General features: G+C 38.4%; 1 protein-coding gene and 2 pseudogenes across 7 annotated transcripts in view; all 3 read right to left on the bottom strand.

The window, feature by feature from the left end:
• The window catches only part of LOC126867366 (venom serine protease Bi-VSP-like), a 45,333-nt pseudogene extending 42,479 nt beyond the window's left edge, over positions 1–2,854 (bottom strand).
• LOC126867333 (venom protease-like) overlaps positions 1–19,482 on the bottom strand; it is a 138,718-nt gene that overhangs the window by 91,551 nt on the left and 27,685 nt on the right. The gene's annotated exons all lie outside the window — the stretch shown is intronic.
• Positions 7,854–19,482, bottom strand: part of LOC126867330 (venom serine protease Bi-VSP-like) — a 66,535-nt pseudogene continuing 54,906 nt past the window's right edge.

Below are 19,482 nucleotides of genomic sequence, written 5' to 3'. Positions count from 1 at the left end.
TTATAGCCAACGTTAATGAATGAAGATAGGAGGAGGAAGCCTCCTACCAACGTGGCTCGTGGGTGACATTGTTTATTGGAAAAATAACTACCCGCTTTCTCCGTTATTTGTAAGAGTGCGCAATAAACCTAAGCATTGTTCTAAGGACCATCCATAAACCGAAAACACTTACAGGGTTAGAGATTCCTTCAAGCTATTAAGATTACGTCAAAGGATTCAGTTTATAGGATATAGTATGTAGTAGATCAGTATATAGTATAAAGTTTCAGACGGCGCACGGACCATCGTACGCGCCGTAACAGAGAGAGTTATAAGAATATACATAAAATGTAATTAAACATCGCAAAAGTAACTTAATTAGAAATGACTAGAATGTATGATGTATAATATAATGAATTCAAATTGTCTAAAAAATATTACAAATTTATAGAGATTTTACTATAAAATGTTTTTAACAGAAGCTGATACAGTTATATAGCATTTTCAAGCATTTACGAAGATTAATGTATGAATTTGAAATTAGCAATATTGAAGCGCGGTACTCGGAAAGACGAATGTACATGGATAATTGTATGCACTAATCGACGATACGGTTATAATTGCATGCTTGATAGAAAAATATCATGGTAAAATTGATATGATTTCATGGAAACGCGTCTAACTTGGTATCTCGAAAGTATCTTAAGCAAACTAATTAGCGTGCCTGTTATGTCTTTTAAAATGTAAATTAACATGTAACAAAGAAACCTTCATCAATTTGATTCGCTTCAAACTGCGCAAATAAGTAGTATAAATAATATTTGTGATAGATTGGCATCAATTCCATGTTTCCTTTAATATTTGCCTTTAAAAAGTCCAATTCGTTTCACGATTATACAAATTACTAAAAAAATGTCTATATTAGTAATTTATTTATTTTGCATTAATCGTGACATGTTAGTTGCATTATGTTATATGTAAACTACCACAAAGGAGAAATGATAATCTTTCCAATCTCTAGATTACTGGTTACTAAACATAAATATCCTATAAAATTTAATATATTTCTTTAATTTTTAATACATACATGAGTTAGTAGTTCTAAATTATGAATCATCCTACCTGTGATATTACACTTTTCCTTATAATATCATCACTCAAGTGAACAACATTAAGATCATGTAAACCATGTCATCCTATCTTACTGTGAAGATACTTAGTTATGTTATCTAACATTATAAAAATATCATCAAATTCAAGTCCTTTTATTCACATCACATGGCCACGATGATCTGGTTCTTCGTTATATAATGTTCTAAAATTTGTTGTATATATAGGATGTACAAACCGTGATATCAAGGTATCAGTTCTTCCTTCCCAAGGGACAGTTTCATTAAAATTCTGATAGAATTAAAAATTAATTATTAATATTCTAACAATCATATATGTTAAATACATTATAGTCAACGATATATACCTGAGCGAATGTAGGGGTGATTCCTTGATAATTATAAATGTCATCAGCCCACATCATTGTGCCACTTCTTTGTACTCCAGCCTCTAGATTAACAGCCAAAACAAACATACAAAATTTTATAGAAGCTGTACAAAATATAGTATATATGCGCAATATTGAAGCGTTCAAGGGGATATAAAGGTAATGTACATCACATACACGTGTACTCTCATGCAACAAAATACAATTAGATTTAATAGTATAAGCTCTTTTATTCATCATAATAGATTGGAAATGTAAGTGTCTTACGAGGGTGAGTAAAAAGTTACCCGCTCTGTCGGTGTAGAATTTATTTTAAGCAATTGTCAAAAAAGACATACATCATTTTTTGATGTATCACTTTATTTAATCACTCAATTTCTGTATACACTTTGTCCATTTGCTGAAGGACCTTCGTATTTTCTCATTAAAAAATGTTTTGGGCTGAGCTGCGAACCACGAATGCATCGTCGTCTTCACCTTTTCATCAGCTTTTTCGGCATCCATCTCGCACAAACTTTTTAAACCCCAAATCTGTCGTGCATTATTGCATAAGCAGAGCCGTGGCTGATTTGCAAATGATTTGCCACATTATCCAGTATCACTCGTCTATTCCATAGAGCATAAGTTCATGAGCACGTTCAATGTTGTCATCGTGGATGTGGACGGGCGACCAGCTGTTTTTTCATAACACTTGTGCGATCTTCTTTGAACTTTTGTGCCCATTCAAACACACTTCGTGACAAAACACTTTCTCCATAATGTGCATTAAATCTTTGATAAATATAGGCATCAAACATAGCCTCCGACCACAAGAAACGAATCACAGCATCCTGCACTGTTTTCCTGCAAATCACCATTGCAAAGCGCCATTACTCGCGCAACGGTCACAAACGAATTGACGTAACACAATGAAACCTACGCAGCAGCACTGAACAGATATTGACGTCATACGAAGAGTGCAGATGGGTGAATATGGTCGACAGAAGTTTTAACTATCTGGAGTGCGGATAAATTTTTACTGAGAGTCGTATAGGAATCTGTAATCTGTAAGTATACCTTTGGCTGAATGGAAATTTCTCTTACATATAGTCAAAAATGCAGAAACAGTGTATTGAATTGGAAAGTGATAAAAAATAAGTGAAGTTTCGAGGTTGCATGTGATTGCATGAGTACACAGGACGTTTTTAGCGAATAAAAAATAATTTTGAAAGACACGAGACTTATCTTGTATTTTATGCACTCTCTGTGTCCGAATTTCCAGAAGCTCTCTATCTTATGAAGTGTTTTAGATTAGCCGGAAAATTTTGTATGTACATACAAGAAGTATACGATCTAAGTGGAATATTTAATTATTCTCTTGATACTGTGGCGGCACTTGACAGTAAACTTCCCAACAGTTTACGTCGCGTGACGCACGACACAAAGACCCTATACCTGCGGACAAGATAATTGCCAGATGTCGATACATTCGTACCGAATATTTCCAGCTAGCCTAAGGACCGCTATAAATCTTAGTATTTATTTTAGCTAAGGTCCTCCAAAGAGACAAACAGTCTTTGTTTATCAGTTTCGAAGTCGACCACCTACCACGGGGACGCACGAGAAATCTGCTATCTCTCTCGTAGGATGCTGCCCGCTGGCAACACCCTCCCAAGGACAGCTAGCATCCTTTTCCAACGACCAACACGAATTAGCCAATAAACATTAACGTACATTTCCCTCACTTTCCGAAGCAAAGCTTTTCTCAACGAATCCGGTGCCTTCGCATCCCTAGACACATCCCAACGAGTCTTCCTCCGCAGCAGCATCGCGACAAAAAGTCAGTCTATTGCCGCGAGTCGACATATCACGATCGTTATACTTACACGGTTCGAGCCCCCCTTCTCCCACCTAGCATTCTTTTCCAACGACCAACACGAATTAGCCAATAAACATTAACGTACATTTCCCTCACTTTCCGAACCAAAGCTTTTCTCAACGAATCCGATGCCTTCGCATCCCTAGACACATCCCAACGAGTCTTCCTCCGCAGCAGCATCGCGACAAAAAGTCAGTCTACTACCGCGAGTCGACATATCACGATCGTTATACTTACACGGTTCGAGCCCCCCTTCTCCCACCTAGCATTCTTTTCCAACGACCAACACGAATTAGCCAATAAACATTAACGTACATTTCCCTCACTTTCCGAACCAAAGTTTTTCTCAACGAATCCGATGCCTTCGCATCCCTAGACACATCCCAACGAGTCTTCCTCCGCAGCAGCATCGCGACAAGAAGTCAGTCTATTACCGCGAGTCGACATATCACGATCGTTATACTTACACGGTTCGAGCCGAATAATTATCTAAGCTCTCGACATCTCGTGCAATCATTGTCCGCACTCGCAGCGTATCTCGAATCGTAGCTATCAAAGCTCTATCTTATAGCCGCGCATTCGCGAACCGAATACAATCGCGAATCCTGTATCAAGTGTACTCATTGACATTATAGTGAATAAACATTTATCGTTCAATAAATCTGAGTTTTCCTTCCGATCCTATCACGACATATCCCCTCAAAGTGGTGACCCCGACGTGGTTATCAGTAAAAGAGGTGACCGTGATAGTACTCGTGAAACGTAACACCGTGAATCTAAATCAGTTCGAAATGACCACTAACGCCCATTCCAAACGTACGACGGCCGGCGGGGACAAGGATAAACGCTCGATAAACGCTCCTTTCCACGTGCCACCGTTCTGGCCTGACGATGTTGACTTGTGGTTCAAGATGTTGGAATTGCAGTTCAAAACTTTCCGGATCACGAGTGACCAAGTAAAATACCAGGCCGTCGTTGCGAATCTCGACAGGTCGCACATGAGATTAATTCGAGACGTATTGGACGCCTCACCGGCGACCGGGCGTTACACGTACGTCAAAAAGGAGCTGATGAAGAGATTGGGAGAGTCGGGCGCCAAGAGACTCCGACATGTAATCGAAAACGAACAAATGGGGGACAGGAAGCCCTCTCAGTTTTACCGTGTTCTAAGAAGCCTAGCCGCCAATTCGTTAACAGACGATGTCATCCTCATCGTCTGGAAAAGTCGACTTCCGTCGCGCGTACGGAGCTGCCTAGCCTCTGTACAGAACAAAGACCCGGAAACCCTCATACAAATAGCCGATATCATTTACGAAGCCACCTCTGAATCAGGGCAGATCGTCGCGGCCAGCGCAGGCCGACTACCTACTATAACCCACCCACCTTTCCAGAACAGCGGATTAGGCGACGCTATGGCAGCCGTCGTCAACTCGGTCACCGAGCTGTTAGCGCGAATCGACGCCTTTGTGAGCGAGATACGAGCGCTAGTAGCCGAACAAAGAAACAATGAACACCGCAGGGCACGAGCGCAATCACGCTCGCGTACACAATTCCGCCGCCGTTCGCGCTCTCGCGATCCGCCGCGGCAAGACGGACTGCGTTACTATCACGCACAGTTCCGAAAAAGCGGGAGAAAGTCCACACTCCCTTACTCGCGGAATTCGAGAAACGGGACCAGCCGTCCGTAAAAGCGGCAAACGACGACGGTTTGACATCTCGCCGCATATTCGTAACGGACAAGAACTCGCAGATCTCCTACCTGATCAGTCTCACGGTAGACGCGTCCGACTACGCAATAGGGGCAGTATTACAACAACGCGCGAATAACGAATTACAACCGCTAGGATTCGCAACGAAATCTTTGACCCCCGCTCAGTAAAAATATAGCGCGTATGATCGCGAACTACTCGCAATATACACCGCAGTCAAACATTTTCGACACGCCTTAGAAGGCAGAAACTTTACAATATATACCGACCTATATATATATATATAAACCTCTCACCTTCGCGTTCAAACAAAAATTAGAAAAATGTTCGCCGCGACAATTCCGACATTTAGACTATATAGGACAATTCACCACCGACATTCGAAACATAAAGGGCCTAGACAACAACGCAGCCGACGCTCTGTCACGCATCGACGCGATAGGGAAGTCGGTGGATCACCAAACTCTCGCCGTCGCGCAAGAAAACGACAACGAACTCCGCGACATCGTAAATTCCAACACAACCGCGTTACGATTAAAGAAGATACGCTTTCCTGAACACGACGCGGAAATATATTGCGACGTATCAAACAACATTGTAAGGCCGTACGTGCCGAAATCCTTGCGACGCGATGTATTTAATTCGCTCCACCGACTTTCCCATCCAGGGATACGCGCAACGCAAAAACTGGTGACGTCGCGTTTCATTTGGCCATCCATAAATAAAGATTGCCGGACTTGGGCACGACAATGTATCCCGTGTTAACGATGCAAAGTCACCAGGCACGTATCCTCGCCCGTCGGAACATTCGGAGAATTAGCAGGCCGTTTCGAACACGTACACATAGACATTATCGCGATGCCATTTTCACAGGGCTACCGATATTGTCCAACGTGTATTGACCGCTTTTCGCGTTCGCCCGAAGCCATTCCCATCGCCGACATGGAGGCAACAACCGTCGCTTCAGCCCTCCTCTCCACATGGATAGCTCGGTTCGGCGTACCTTTAAAAATAACGACCGATCAAGGACGCCAGTTCGAATCAAACCTCCTCAATGAACTGTGCCGGTTGCTTGGCATCAAGCATTTACGCACAACAGCCTATCACCCCGCGTCCAACGGGATCGTAGAACGCCTACACCGACAACTAAAGGCAGCAATAAAATGTCACAATACGAGCAATTGGGTAGAAATCCTACCAATTGTTTTATTAGGCATAAGAACCGCTTTCAAGGAGGACCTGAACGCGACGGCAGCCGAAATGGTTTACGGTACCGGCATACGATTACCGACTGAGTTCTTCGCACCAACGATGCAACAGGCCAATACGGAATTCGCGAACCGTTTAAAAGAGCAAATAGAGAAAATCAGGCCTCACCCGATTACGCGACACGGCGAGAAGAAAACCTTCGTGTTCCGCGAGCTCGAAACAGCACCATATGTAAATACAAATGTACGCCACGACGCGAGCGGAGGTCCTTTACAACCACCGTACGACGGACCTTACCAGGTTATACAGCGTGGAAAAAAGACTTTTACCATCAAAATAAATAATAAAAATGTAATAGTCTCCCTAGATCGGTTGAAACCCGCTTTTACTGTATCTGACGACATCGAACAACAACAATTAAAAACTAGCGCAGGAACCCACGACATGTTTATACCGGTTAAAACCACAACTACGCAAAACACCGAGCGGGCACAGCAACGCGAAGACGACTCAAGAAGTCGGTATACCACGCGCTCGGGCAGGAGAATTCGCTTTCCTGATTATTTCCAGGCAGGTTTTAAATAAGTAGCACGTAAGATCTATCAAAAAATGTATAAAACGTTATCACTGGTAAGGGGGTACTGTGGCGGCACTTGACAGTAAACTTCCCAACAGTTTACGTCGCGTGACGCACGACACAAAGACCCTATACCTGCGGACAAGATGATTGCCAAATGTCGATACATTCGTACCGAATATTTCCAGCTAGCCTAAGGACCGCTATACATATGTAGTATCTAAATAGTCTAGAGTAAGGACAAGAAAGGATGTTCTATTTGAAGTGAAGTTTAGTTTTATTTTAACAAGCAATACCCAAAAACTGACTACAAATTATACTTATCTATAACAAGTATTAACTTATTATAAATAATTAGCCATGTTACTGCGCCACGCAAGAAAAATTACTGAAAATTCTCAACGCGAGAATTCATTGTAATTTTAATAAATAATAATAAAAAAAAAATATTTTCCTACGTCTAACACTCGGCTTACAACGTCTATCTTCCCAGGTCAAAAAATACTGAGCCTCAACACTCCATTACTCATTTGGCTTTGACATCACCAAGGCATACCCTCTTACTTACACACACACACTCTCTCTCTCTCTCTCTCTCTCTCTCTTTCTCTCTTCCCCAGCACTCTTACGATTCTTAGTCTATATCTTAAATTTACAACTTATACTATCCCGAGAAAACTCAAACTTAAATATATGATAGACCAAGCGTATACCCCCCCTTTTTTTGATATTACACATATAGTCAAAAATGCAGAAACAGTGTATTGAATTGGAAAGTGATAAAAAATAAGCGAAGTTTCGATGTTGCACGTGATTGCATGTGCATACAGGACATTTTTAGCGAATAAAAAATAGTTTTTGAAGACTCGAGATTTATCTTGTATTTTATGAACTTTCTGTGTCCCAACCTCTAGAAGCTCTCTATCTTATGAAGCGTTTTAGATTAGCCGGAAAATTTTGTATTTACATACAAGAAGTATACGTTTTAAATGGAATATTTAATCAGGCTCTTGATACATCAGAAAGAAAATTTATAGAAACCTTCAGAGAGTTGGTTTATTATTATCAAAATTAGTATAAATATGATTAATGGAAATTTATTTAATGGTCGTTTATAATCTTTACGTATCTAAGTGGTACAAGTATAACGTACGTAAAAAATTAGTGTAGTTTCGATGTTACATTTCATGCATTTTAAGACTATAATTCTTGACGTAAAAAACAATATAAATTTGAGCTGTCTCTTATCTCCACAATAAGAAAATCCAACTTTACCTTTCGTACACGAAAAATGACATTTATGGAACAGTAATAATCGTATTATTGCAACGCTGGGAGAATGAAGTTGTCGAGGTACGAAGTGATCCTAGTGTAAACACCAGGATATCCAGCTACAGCACACGCATGACCATAAGACACAGCACCTATTAGATAGAAGGTTAATTGCTGTCGTATCATCAGTGGTCCGTCGCTGTCACCCTTAAACGATCGTTAAATTTTTAATCAAAGATACTGAAATATATCAATCGAATTATATTGAAATAATTATGCTATAACTAAGATTAGAAGGAAATTAGATTAAATACCATAACTATTTAACTATTAAATAACTATTAAATATTAAACTAAACTATTAAATTGTGTTTATCCATTATTTTTAAAGTTTAAGACGTCGATTTGATGTTGATTCGAATTAATGCGTCTTCAGACACCGTATAATTTGTTGTTAATCTGTTACTTAATTACCGTACAAGCATCCTTTCCACCCTGAGCATACCCGGCGCATATTACACCATCAGTGATAGGTGCATTAGGAAATTTGGAATAAGCTGTCTTACATTCGGCGTTGCTAACCACTGGCACTTATACTTCCATTAATACATCACTTCGTGATCCTCCTACGAAGAAAATGAGAAAGACATTTAAGACTGGAACTGTTTAATTTTATTGTAAAATTGTTATCACTTACTATATCTTAATGCTCTCCATCCAGCAACAAGGGGGTTATAGCCCACGAAGTTTTTATTTCGTAGGGACTCCTCAATGGGGAGACAAATGGGATGTATGTACTCTGAAAAATAAGAAAACAAATGAAAGTGAAGGAAATGAATGACGAAAAGTATAAGAAAGAATAGTACATGTTTTATGATACAATATGTGTGTACGGTAAGAAATTTTAGGAAACGATTCTCCATTAATACTCAATAGCATATACTCAACAATATTTGAGGACTTACTCGAAAATGGCACCTCCTCCACCAATCTAAGAATGGCAATATCATGATTGTGTATATTGGGAGTATAATCAGGGTGTATTAGTTTAGATTCGAATCCCATTTGAATAGGATGCGCTCCGTCGTCATTCTCGTTTAGGTTTAAGTCTCCGATACGAACCACGTACAAGTCACTGCGTATTGCACAATGTGCTGCGGTCAAAACATGCCTAGCCGATATCAGGGAACCTCCGCATTTCCATTCTGGTTCAGTATATCTGGGTTTTGGGGATTACGAAAAGCTAATGCAGCGATCCACGGCCAAGCACCTAAAACGCAATAGACATAGTTGTGAACATACATCATTTTCTCTCGCGTAAGTACCTTTAAAGTTCATTCTTCGCAGTAAATCGCTTATTATTAATCGGAAAGGAACAGATAAAACGTACCAAGCTTAGCTGGTTTACCACCAACCACCCTGGGATGCTCGCCGTTGCTGAAACCACAATATGGTGGACGCAAGGTCACGTACTTATACACAGTTTCTATTAAAATCCCTCTCTTCTCCTTGTTTGGATCGTTTGGACAACAAATGATCGGATCATGGCCCTCATATCTGCATAGTGATTGCCTCAAAAAATCGGTAGCTGTATGACCCTGTGTCTGCAGTATTTTTTGCAGAGGGTTACATGTTTTAATGTTGAGACAGTTGCCTGTTTGATTGTTCGGTGTTGTACATTCTAGATCAAACAATTTTAAAATTGTTATTTATTGTATATACATTTATACAGTTCGAAGATACGTAAGAACGCGACATCGATTACTCAACTTTCGAAATAAAAAGCCGATCAAGTCTACCGGATTGCCCAACAGACAACTTTCGACGTGAAAATATAAAGTTTTAATTGATTAGATATTGTGTTAGCCATACTTGAAAGGAAAGGACTACCTTCAACCTCATTTTTTAAATAAACACTTTCTCAGTTTTGCGGTAAATAAATTCTTAGGAATTCAGGACAATTTTTAGTGAATCATTTTATGCAATTAGGAAAATTCTCAGCGACAGTATGTAACACAGTTAGGTAAAAGTGATTCAAGTGCAGTACTGACATTAAACTAGAAATCTATAAAGTTGTCATTGGAAATTCCGAGAATATCTTTGCACCTTTATCTTAGGCATTACGCCAATAGTTTTCATTGACGTGATGCAATGTTTATCACGTTCATTTTGTACGTAAAACGGGTCGTTGGAATATTCGCGAAGTTAACGAATCTTTTTCTGGAAACTAAACCGGGGAAGTAGACGTGAATAATCAAGTTCAGTTTTGCCACTAACTTCGTCGCCATCTCGAAAATAAAAAATTATAAAAATCGTTTGTATTTTATGTGGTATTGCGTAGCTTCTTTCTTTTCGGTGCTAATTAACAAACGCGTAAAATTTCGAAATAGCTCGAAGGTTCCGTGACGAGGTCGTATTAGAATCTGAAGTGCATGGAAAAAGACAACTTAAAGTGCAAACCTTCGCCAGACACCATGTGAACTAATGGATGCAGGAGAGTAATTAACACCAAACATGCAAACAACACTTTGCGATCCATCATTTTTCTGAAATAAAAAAGTGACGAATTGAAAAGACGCAGGACTGATAACGATGAATGAATCTAATAAAAGAAACTTGGTTCACACTATGATTCAACGTTTTGCAACAAAGAGCGAAAAACTGTGGCGATTTAGAAAGACTGACAACAATAAAGGAAACCGAGTTCGTATTATAAATTGAATTTGCATTAGACAGGAAGCACGATCATGTGAAATAGATCGTAGGAATGACAAATATCATCGACATACGTTTCTGTGTAATTTCATGTTTGAAGATTGTTTAGTATAACACTAGAACGATCAAACTCGTCGCAGTGACAAGCTTCAAAATTTTCATTTGTGCAAATCGCTAAAAAGCTCCATAGCTCTTTTTGTAAAATTAACGTTGATTTCTGTTGAGTTAGTAAGACGACTACAAGAAACTTAGGAGAAAGGTACAAATCAGGAAAATCATTAATTTCAGATAACTTTTAATAGAAAAATCTGGATACTCGAAAATATTAAACACGTTTCTATAGGTACATAGGAAGATTTATAACAAAATACTCTATATAAATTCAATTCTTATTGTATATTTCGTTCCTACTTACCTCACTACTTACTCCTGAGAATCGTAGATATACTTGTACCAACTTTCGTCGAAGTACCTATTTATACCATCGCCTTGTCATTTCACTTACAATTATCTATTATATGGCATGTTTTATCGCACATTACCGATAGTTGTGCTACTAAAATTTACAAAACAGCAATAGCGTGGTAACAGAAATGAATACTTTCGCGCGTACAACATTACATAAAAGTAACCTTTGCGGTGAAAACTGCTCGTGTTTGCGTGTGCAACTATAATTCATCTTAAAAGTCATTGATTTGTAGGCACCGAATTATCAGAAATCAATCACGTAAATCTTAAGAATCTTCTACTTGTACGCTTGATGGTTAACTAAGAGATGCCACTCAACGATGCTCATTTTTACGAAAATTTCGCAATGCTCCAACAGTGATACTTCACGCTCGCGCTATCATACGTTAACAGTATGTCGTACCTCTCTGTATATAATATATACGCACTCGAGAGAGAGACTGACACATCGTTACTCTTTTTTCGGGAATCAATCTCTTCTTTGCCATATTCTAGCCACGGATGCTCCGTATTTTCCTACGAATGGAATTCCCTTCGTTGCCACGTTCCCGGAATCGAGCAAATATCTTAGGACGCAACTAATCAGAATATTCTAAGTTATGATTTACCATTATCAGATTTTTTACGTCAGAGGAAATGCCTGTGTCGTTGTCTAACTTAATAGTTACCATTCCATAATCACTCAAAGGAACAATGTTAAGATCGTATAAACCACGATATTCTATCTTACACAAAATTCAGGTCCTTTTATTCCAATCACATAACCATGATAATGTGACATCAATCGCATCTCAACCTACAACAGAGATAAGACATCGAGCTCCGACGTTCGAACACTTTTCCACATCATAACCTACACCAAGCCCCTCAGCATCCTCAAACCAAAAGGCATATAAGCCGAGACTTCAGCCAGCTCGGGCAGTTCTTGTTCTAGTTTCTGTTCTTGTGCAGCCCCTTTCTCTCCGGTTCAGTGTCATTCTGTTCTTGTAAGTGCTAAATTTATAATAAAGTTCGATAAAAGAAAATTAATAGTTGGGTTACGACTCAGCCTTCTTTTCTCTTACAATCCAAGTGTCAATTTTACGTTACAATAATCTTCAATGTAGCTCCTCAATATATAATATTCCAAAATTTATTGGATGTATAGGATGTACGAACCATGAAATTCTAACGCGAGCAATTGAACGCGCAAATAGAGGTCCTCTAGCATCCAGCACGTAATTCCTGTTATTTGTCACCGAGATGATCTCGTGTCCTTAGACACACCCCATTATAGTTTTCCTCTGTGGCATCATCGGGACGGGACGGGCATTCTTTTACGCGCTCCCGTCGACCAAAGAGTAACGTCTTTACGCTCAGCAATTATTTTTACGAGTCAGACTTAGATTCAGCGAGAACGCCCATCTGTCATCCCGTTGGCCGCGGTTTCGTTATTGAACCGGAGACCACTGTCACTAGTGTCGCGGACGTCTCACCGCCGTGGTAGATTGTCAAACCTGTGTTATTCATATGTGGCGGCACGGTCCACGGAACTTTTCAACGGCTCCGGATGCAAAGCGCGACGCCGCCAAAGCGCAACACCGACGTGCCCAATGTACCATCGATATCTTTACACTCTTTCCGCCGAATTCTCGGAAGAGCATACACGTGTCAGCACTGGCGGCACATCTAATGAATGCACGCTAGTGGGGGATATCGTTGGGCTACGAAGGGAAGAATCTGCGCGATCCGAAACAAAAGGGCAGACAGTCTGCCTTACGCCATTAAATGTGTAACTCCTCGGTACTATTTGTATAGCAATGCGTCGAATGATCTCTCGGTGTTTATCGTTATTTGTTAGTTGTTACCAGTTGTCTGTTAAGTGTAATTGTTAATTGTTAATTGTTAACTCTGATTGTTGATTAGTTCTAATTAAACTATTGTTCGTTAAAAACACCAAGAGTAGTTCCTTACGCACCTATCACCATACCACCTCACATACCTGTGTCAATAAATCGTATCTTCGTTACACCGCAACGATGGCTACCTTCAATGAAGACTCCTCAAACACCGACAACCCTATCCCCAATGTCATTCCGACATATATATCCACCGAAAATGTGCTCTTGTAGACAAACGCTCGATTCGCGTCATAGCTTTTAAAGCTTGTCGCATCTCAATCCGTTGGAAAAAGTTTTTCCTGCAGCATATTTTATTTTTACGAACCAACAAGGTCTTTGTTTATTTCCTTCTTTTTTTTGCTCCAATTTCCCCATTGTTTTTTCAAGGATAGTATTTCAGAGCCACTAGTCAAGTTTATTGTAACAATAAACGTACGTTTCGGAAACATTTTGTGCTGTGAAACAGAATACACTAAAGTTTGAAGGTCACATCGATTTTCGAAAGTTTATAAATGGAGGTGTATGACAGTATCACCAGCTGTTGCTGTCCAAGTAACTCCAACATCGAAATACTACAACGATTCCAATCGAAAACGCTAAGAGCCTTAATAGACGCACCTTGGTATGTTACCAACGAAACCATCCATCGCGACCTCAAGATACCTACAGTCAAAGAGGAAATAGCAAAATATAGCGACAGATATAGCAAAAGAGTTAACAAACACCGAAACCCCCTAATCGCTGGACTACTCGATACGACGGACCAGATTCGCAGGCTGAAGAGGCACTACCCGCTAGACCTAAACGTTAGATTCATTTAGTTATCCAAATTAAGCATATGCACTTACTTATAATACTTATAAATTATACCTATCTATAATAAGTATTAACTTATTGTAAATAAACAGCCATGTCACTGCGCCACGTCAGAAAAATTACTGAAAATTCTCAACGCGAGAATTGATTGTAATTTCAACAAATAAATAAAAAAAAAGTACCTTTGTAATATCGTAGAATAGCTTTGATTGGAGATCGGCTGAAAATAGAAAAACCGTGTACGTCGTGTTTCTGTGGTTCGTTTACATTTAAGAGTGTCTACGTGACTAAGTAGTTGGTAGTTCTTACATAGGTATGAAGGAAACAGTAGACAACGTTAGAAGAAGGACGGTTTCGCTATCCAAGGCGAATCGAAAAGTGTGCGTGTTGCGAGAATCAGAGTTGATCGAGACGTCGAAGCATAGAGTCGTTAGAATTGAGTTGCGAGTGTTGTCGAGTGTTAGAATTGCTAGTGAGAGAGAGAGAGAGAGAGTTACCAAATAGTTGTCAAGTTATTTGTTGTAAATACGAGCGTTGCATGTAGTTTTCCTGTTAATCAAACATCGTTTCTCTGTCTAACTAATATCTGTATTTTCAATCCATTATTAATATATTCCGATACTACACCTTCCATAAATCTCATAGATTTCCTAGTAAAGGTCCTTCAAACCAAACAAACGTCTATTTCCGAAGAATTTCTAAAGACTATTGTCTACCACGGCTGGACAAGGGAAAGTTAGTTTTTCTCACGTACGCTGCAACTTTCCTCCCACTAACCACCTTCTCTCGAGGGCGGTTAAGACCCTTCGTTTAACCAATTAACAACGAAGCCTATTCCCTCACTCTCCTAACTAAAATCGTCACCAACAAATCCGATGGTCCCGTGCGCTAGACACACCCATCCTTAGCTTTCCTCCGAGACAGCATCGTCTCCCAAGACAGTACTGATTTTACATCCTTCGAACGGTCAACATCTTTTTAACCGGGTATACACACCCGTAGATCAGTCACTCATTCATCTCGTACATACGCACCAGCGTAACTGCCTTCGTTATAAGTTGTTGGAATAAACGGTGAAATATAACTTACTCTACTGTGTCATATTCATTTAACCACCTCTGTTATCTTAACCGAAACTGGGGAGCGACTACTTCGCGGCGTCGATTCACCGAATCGTAGCGAGAAGTACGTATCGTAGTTTATGATTTGCAACAGAATCCCTGCATCAACGCATGTTCGCGAAACATACAACTTCACGCACCAAATGTCGATTACAGTCAATCGACGCTAATAATCAATAATTTGTCTGCGAGATGCTCCTCTGGAAGTTTTAACTATATATATTCCGGTTTTAACTATATATATTTAACTATATATATTAACTATATATTTTCCCTAGGAACAGTAAGATTTTAACGATACAACTTTATCAAGAGATCTTAATGTCATAAACGGTATCGAAACTTCGTAATTAATATTGTTAAGGAAGAAAATATTGGTAATCTCCTCGAACGACGAGCGCTTGATATTCACAATTAGAACTCGATATCTTAGCTTCTTATAATATCCTAATAAAATGTTATTTATCGATTACAATTGTCCTGTCGTATTTTATTGTGTTTACTTTATAAATGTGAACTTTATTCAAAAAGAGTTCATCGATGATTATCCATTACAGGTTGTTAATAAACCTGAATCATGCACAAAGGAATTGCCGTTAATAACTTAAGATTCTCTGCCCGTCGTACAGGGTATATATAGTAATTATTCTCGACGATCGTAACGTTTAAGTCCAATTCGAGCTTATAGTCCCATGCGAGTTAAACAACGACAATAGTTTGAATTTCTATTTGTTCGTTTGTCGTCTGTTTATACCCGGAGCACCTGCTGTAAACCAATAAAAAATTTATTAGATCTATAAATAACACATATAAAACTTATTAATTTATAATTAATATAAAATAGGAGAGCACGAAACTTCCTATTTTATGGATATGTTAAATCTTTGTAAAAAATACCATATCATTAGTATCATTTTAATCGTTCTAAAGGATTTAGCCGCACAAAGCTGGGACCCTTGGAAGAATCGATATTCACGCGTGACAAATTGAAATTGTACAAAGGTTCCGGTACGAACATCACAAGTGTCGATACCAGGGGCACAGGCACATGTTCTGGGTTTATTATATATTTATAAAGGGCTGACGATTTAGTGGATGGTCCGGGTAAATTTAAATTGTAAATTAACGCATTGCTGGTTTCAAATAAAAGCCTGGATAAGAGCGGATATGGTATGAGAGTCTGTCGTGGAAAGGGGAACAGGCCGCTTTTATTTGTAAAGTTTGAATCTCCTCGATATTGAAGATGTTGAAGCTGCAAATATGTATTTCATTTTAATCCATTCGAGACCGAGATTTAATTGTAAGACTTCTCCCGATGGAAAAATATTTACTGGTCTGGAATCGTGCATCGCTAATTAGTAAAAAAGTTATAAGCAAGAAAGCAATTTTACTACCGGATTGGTATTTCTATTTTATTGGAGATTAATTAACCTGAGTAAACCAACAAAAACTTATCGAAAATCAATCGAAATTAAATCACCTTTTCAAACAGGCTATAAATAGCCAACTAATATTTGCAGTAATAAACTTCACTTTCGAATAAAGTATACGCTCTATAAATTGTAAATTGATAATTTCGTTATTATATCATTTTTCTTAGTCTAAACTGAATTCAGTGAAAAGAGCTTTCAATTGAATTACACACTTCATTAGTTTATGAATTATATTCGTTACCATACGTACAAAAGAAGGTTGACTGGTTTAAAAATTCAAAGGGTAGAACCTCCAAGCTCACGATTGGAAACAGATTCAGTTCAATGGTTTAATTTGCCATTTAATTGAATTCTCTGGCAATTTCAGCGAACTGTGGGCTTTAGAAGTGTCCAGCATTCAAAGGCAAGACCTCCTCCATTTTTCTCTTTCTTTCAGTTCCAACCTCAAGTAATTGACCTGTTAATTCGACGCTATATTTACATGCTCGCAAGGGATTCAGACGACTTCATTGCGTTAAATTCGCAATTTAGCAAACACGAATGTCTCAATCAATTTGTAGTTCGAAACAAATAAAAGATAATCAATTTTTCAAAATAACAATCGATATGTTCAATGCATTTGTCGATGCATTTGATCGTTATGTTCATTTAGCATTTTTATAATAAAAGCGTAGAACACATGTACATACATATAATATTCCATGAAATGATTTATACAGACTATGAGTCTCGTTTTATCATATTATAAAAGAATGAATTTTTCCCAATAAATGTAACTTCATACAAAATCTCGTTTAAAAAATTCAGTTTTTATTCTCATCAAATTAATTTAATATCGGAATATGTCATTTTAGTCGTTATAAAAATTTTATGTCAAAAAGCGTTCACAGATACATATATAAATAAATGTCCAATCCTATGCATTTATTTAAGCTGAAATCTGAACTTAAATATTTATTAACAATATTCTGACGAATATGTAATGAAAGATAAAAGCAGCTTTATTTTTTTTATAGGATGGCTCATGCTTTTTATTCATTTTATGTTTTTCGTTGTCGGCGCGTAACTACCTCTCAGCCGCATGAATGCCAGGTTTCACTACTCAGAAGCGAAGAAGCAAATATACGTTACCTTGCATGGAAAGACGTTAGATACACATAAAAGTAATAACGTAGCTATTTACACATGGGGAATATTTATTTTTGTATGAAATATTTTTGCTTCTGAATTCTCATTATAAATGTACGTCCATTTACGGTTAAGAAAATATTATTAGAGAAATATTAAAACGAGACGCTAAAAGAACATTTTAATAAAGTACAAATGATTATTTGTTCTTTATTAAATTGCACTGCTGTAACTCTAATTTTACTAAATTCAAAATGAATCATTTATAAACTAAACCGGAATATAAAATTTTATTCCGCAAAAATCATAAAGTTAAAAGTTAGGAACGAATAACAAATGAATAACCTAGTTTCATTAAAAGGCACGTGTACGCCAATCCGCGTAATAACTTTGACACTCCAATTATTATAAAATATGTATCCTTAAGGGATTTTTTTGCGCGAATGCAATATACTTTTCATACGTGCAACTGAATAAATGGGACGTGATTTTCAATATTTCTTTCTGTAGAATTTATAACAAAGTAACTTTTTCACAAATGTTTTCGCTAACATTTTTACAACGTAAATGTCTTCTTTTGTAATTAATAATTTCAACATTTCTCTGAACAGTTTCGTTGCGATAGAAAAAATATACAAAGCTTATGACGTGCTTGTTTAAAAATATTTATACGGAACAAGACTTTGAATTTGTCAGACCAATCGTCCTAACGAACGAATAAATTAAACGACTCGTAACAAAAAATTATTCCTGTCCATGTTTCTCTTTGTAAAAGTAATTCAAGGCAAGTTAGATGAATCGCTGTGTACCGTATTCGCGTAGCATGTGCTTTAACGACCAGCGTGCAAGCGTTAACGGTGTGCTTTAGTTTCTCTCTGGTTGTGTTAAGTGTTTAAGTAATGAGCATATACTCACTACGGGCGGTTTGCATGAGATCACCTGGCACCACTTCGGCTTCGAATGATAGCAGATGCAGAGACTGCAAACCGCAGGTCCCGGCACAAGCATAAGACCATGTCGAATGGTTTCTCCTTGAAAGTCAGTACAGTTGTCGTCTATAGCATCTGAAAACGATTCTCAGCTTGAATATCTTTGCCATTCGACGGTCGTACGCGCAGTTACGTTAACCGTTTCAACGCCACTCAGCGTGATCATGTTGTACGCGTAGTGTGGTGAACTGTGTCGCGATGTTTAGTTACGATTGTCAATTCACAACGCGCTCGGTTCCGAACGTAGCTTGTCGCTAGTCATATCAGAGTTTCCTCTCGTAATTACTTTTCTTTCAAATAATCGTAAACCAAATAAAGAAAAAACTAATGTATAAATTACCTCTTGAATTGGAAAACCAATTACAGAACGTCACACAAACAAAAGGTAAAGCACGAATATTTGGCAACCTTTTGACTCTTTAGTGTAACGTTTCTGATATAGCTGATGAAGTGAAGCGTGAACGCGTTGAACGGTATGTTCCGGCAAAAAAAAAGAGCAGTGCAATCGAGTTGATCGGCACTTCTCGTAAATAAATAAACGAAGCGCTATTGCGCTTCATGGTACAATCCGATACGGATTTTTAAAACATCCCTGATACTGAAACGGCTAATAGCGTTACGAAAACGATCGTGCCAGGAAATTTTTGTTCAACGGATCCGTATTGCGGCTGCCACGATGCTTCTACGTAGCATTGATGCTTCATCGATGAAGCACGATTGAAATTGGATATTCGATTTCTTACTGGGGAGAGAGTTTTCATATCGTGTTTACTGTTTCACTTCGCAAGTGTGCTTTACAGTATACGTTAGAACTTGAAATCGAGCTATTT

Source organism: Bombus huntii, chromosome 7, assembly GCF_024542735.1.
Source record: "Bombus huntii isolate Logan2020A chromosome 7, iyBomHunt1.1, whole genome shotgun sequence".
Taxonomy (NCBI): Eukaryota; Metazoa; Arthropoda; class Insecta; order Hymenoptera; family Apidae; genus Bombus; species Bombus huntii.
This window is presented reverse-complemented; position numbering and strand designations above follow the sequence as displayed.